General features: G+C 33.6%; 1 long non-coding RNA gene across 2 annotated transcripts in view; it reads left to right on the top strand.

Moving 5' to 3' along the window:
• LOC101856145 overlaps positions 1–3,843 on the top strand; it is a 13,003-nt gene that overhangs the window by 6,091 nt on the left and 3,069 nt on the right. For both annotated transcript variants that reach the window (XR_001185417.2, XR_221171.3), the window contains 2 exons: positions 150–281; positions 2,376–2,520. This is a non-coding gene — a long non-coding RNA (uncharacterized LOC101856145). The remainder of the gene's footprint in view (positions 1–149; positions 282–2,375; positions 2,521–3,843) is intronic.

Genomic DNA, 3,843 nt, shown 5'->3' with positions numbered 1-3,843 from the left:
ATTATTTAGAACGCACATCCATAAGCAACAGATTACACAACACACACACACACACACACACACACACACACACATACATATACACACACACACACACACACACACACACACACACACACACACACACGCGCGCGCGCGCGCGCACGTAGAACAAGTCAACGAGTTTGACAAGCCCCTCTACTTCCTCTGCCCTCACAACATGGTGCTCTCGGGCTGGAGCAGTCGTCCCTCCAACAAAAACGAGGACAGAGTCTTTAAGTTCCGGTGCTGCAGAATCAAAGGTAATAGTGACTCACTCATTCATTCACTCACTCACTCACTTACTCTCTCACTCACTGATTGACTGACTCACTCACTCATGCACTCACTCACTCACTCATGCACTTATATATATATATAAATCTATGAACAGCTGTCTGAACATAGAGTTCTTTGTCGTTGTTTTTGAGTTTGAAGTACATATATATACATGTATATAAATCTATGAACAACTTTTTCAACATAAATTTCTTTGTTGTTGTTGAGGTGAATATCATAATAATATAAATCTATGAACAGCTTTTTAAACATAAATTTCTTTTCTTTTTTTGTTGAGGCACATATTATATAACTTTATGAACAACTTTCTGAACGTAGAGTTCTCTGTTTTTGTGCAGGTGTGTAAAGAAATCTAAGAACAGTGCATTTCTTTGTCTTTGTTGAGGCACATAATATATAAATCTATGAACAACTTTCTGAACATAGATTTCTTTGTTCTTATTGAGGTACATATTATATAAATCTAAGAACAACTTTCTGAACATAGAGTTCTTTGTTCTTATTGAGGTACATATTATATAAATCTATGAACAACTTTCTGAACATAGATTTCTTTGTTCTTATTGAGGTACATATTATATAAATCTAAGAACAACTTTCTGAACATAGATTTCTTTGTTCTTATTGAGGTACATATTATATAAATCTAAGAACAACTTTCTGAACATAGATTTCTTTGTTCTTATTGAGGTACATATTATATAAATCTAAGAACAACTTTCTTAACATAGATTTCTTTGTTCTTATTGAGGTACATATTATATAAATCTAAGAACAACTTTCTGAACATAGATTTCTTTGTTCTTATTGAGGTACATATTATATAAATCTAAGAACAACTTTCTGAACATAGATTTTTTTGTTCTTATTGAGGTACATATTATATAAATCTAAGAACAACTTTCTGAACATAGAGTTCTTTGTTCTTATTGAGGTACATATTATATAAATCTAAGAACAACTTTCTGAACATAGATTTCTTTGTTGTTGTTCAGGTATGTAGAGGATTCTAGGAACAATGCATTTCTTTGTCTTTGCTCAGGTACACGAAGAAAATTATGAATTTTTTTCTAAATATAGATTTCTTTTTTTAGTAGAGGGTTTTACGGCACTCGCAACTGCATAAGGTCATATTCATATGAGCGCCAAGGGGTGGGTGTGAACAGAAAAGTCTTTACAGTGAATCAGACTTAGACTGCTCACCTCTCTAGCTTCAACAGCACAAGGTCTGCTTCGACTATCAAGGCACCCCGAAAATAGCAGGTGACAAGAGAGTGACAAACATATAAAAGAAGTAGAGGAAAATGACAATACATGTAGTAAGGATAAGGAAAGAAAAAGCAGCAGTTCCCTGTTGTAGATCAGGCGCAGTTATGAGCGTGACATGAGTCAGCCCATTTACAATTCTACTATGCTTGAACGAGAGAGGGGATTGGCCTGAAGACACTTCAGTCAGTGGCACTACCCCGGGGGGTGATAGATTTCTTTGCTGGCGTTCAGGTTCATAAAGAAATCTATGAACAACTTTCTCTAAAAATGCGTTTCTTTTTTTTTTTTGTTCAGGTACATGAAAAGAAAACCTATGAAGAACTTCTTTAAGAACTAAATTGGTTTGTCGTTAACTAGGTAAAAAAAAAAGAAGAAAACTATGAATTTATTGTCGACTTCGAAGAACTTTCTAAAATACATTACATTTATATTGTCAGCTATGAACAACTTTCTAATAAAACTTTCGCAAATATTCATTTTCATTGCAAACTATAAATTATAAAGAACAGTCTATTATTTATTTCTATTGTCAACTATGAGTAACTTTCCACAAAGTGAATTAATTTTATTTTTTTTCAATTATAAAGAAATTTCTAAAAAATACCTTTTTATTGTCAACAATGAACAACTAACTAAAAATTACTTTTTTTTAATTTTCATTTATAAAAAACTTTCTAAAAATACATGTTTGTTGTCAACAATAAACAACTTCTTAAAAATTACTTTTTATATTTTCAACTGTAAAGAAAAATTCCAAAAAAAATAATAATTTGTTTGTGTTTATCAAGGGAGACGAGGACACAAGAGTAGTGTAACCCCCCGAAACTGTAAAATCACGAGATGGGTGAACAAGTGGAACAAGTTTTTGGGCATCAGAACGCATGGAAATATCGTCATCACTGGCGTCTCCAGCCTCTATAACAACCAGAAAGAGTACGTATTAAATGATTGCTTCATCCAGTGTTGGCATTTAATTGTTTTGATGATGATGATTATTATTAGTTTTATTATTATTTTGTTTAGTCTTGTTTTGTTATCGGCAGTGGAATTTTAGTTGTCGCGGGGGGTTCCCCGCCGGGCGCCTTATCACGTTAGGGTCACGTGGGTCAGCTCCCTGTCGCCTCGCTGTCTGGGCCGACTTAATTTTTGGTACTTTTCAACGTACAATTTAAGGTGTATCCTTGTATTTATGGTAATTCTAATTTAGTGCACCCAAAGCATGCATTTCTGCTCTTGAGACTCAAAAAAGAACGGACGTTGTAACTTGTCTGGTTATTTCGTTAGACACGCTGGAGTCGGCAATGCTAAATTGTAATTTTTTGGGGGGGACTAGCGTGAATGAAAAAAAATCAATATAAAAAAAGGCCTCATCAAAATCTGTCGAACTTTTGGAACATGAACGACATAGCATTGGTGCAGATACTCAGAAAAGATGGTATCTGCGCATATGATAGAAAGCTGTAATTTTGCAACTTTATCCATCGGGCACACACACAATTCGCTATGAAGTAATTCCTCTAAATACAACTTTATGTATATAATAATATAATCGTGAATATTCGCATATTTTCTCGGAAGTTTATAAAAGTCACCATGAAGTTTCTCTATGAAAAGTACAAATCGATTTTAATGCTAGAATACATCTTCAATGTAGATCTAATACACGAACAGCATCTGTTACACTCTAGAAATTCCTTACTTTTCTTAAAACGTTAAGTCTAGGTTTTGTAAGTTGACTGAATAATAGAGATGACTTCTCGTAATTGGGTTATAAGAAATAATTTCTAGCTTTCTAGGGACACTGAATCAGCACCAGACTTTTCCAGCTTTATTTTTCGTTTCTATGACCATTTGCAATAAGTAGCAATGTGACTGGTTTCTTTACATTCCTAATTGTGTCCGTGCATGTTTTCGACACAAAAACTAAGAATGAATGTGTTTTCTCTACCTATGTATTTACACGGTTTTTGTGAGTTTTTAATCGCTTAGATTCTATATTATATATCTTTTTAGTTGTAGGCCCACTGCCACAGACACAGCATGATTCATGAACAAACGCAGAGTAACTTTCTCTAGTTTAATAGTAAAATAAGAGCTAACGCTGATCGTCTTTAGTTAAAAAATATAAATGTGCATCTTTCTTCTCTTATAACTTGACTATTTCTATTCGCGCAGATTTAAGATTTCTCACGGTAAAAGACATGATATTCGTAGTCAGTTTAACACAGATTTTTAGAGAGATCTGTAGTGCTTTTT

Source organism: Aplysia californica, unplaced genomic scaffold (genome assembly GCF_000002075.1).
Source record: "Aplysia californica isolate F4 #8 unplaced genomic scaffold, AplCal3.0 scaffold01165, whole genome shotgun sequence".
In the NCBI taxonomy this organism is placed as follows: Eukaryota; Metazoa; Mollusca; class Gastropoda; order Aplysiida; family Aplysiidae; genus Aplysia; species Aplysia californica.
The sequence above is the reverse complement of the archived record's forward strand: the minus strand, read 5'-3'. Positions and strand labels throughout refer to the sequence as shown.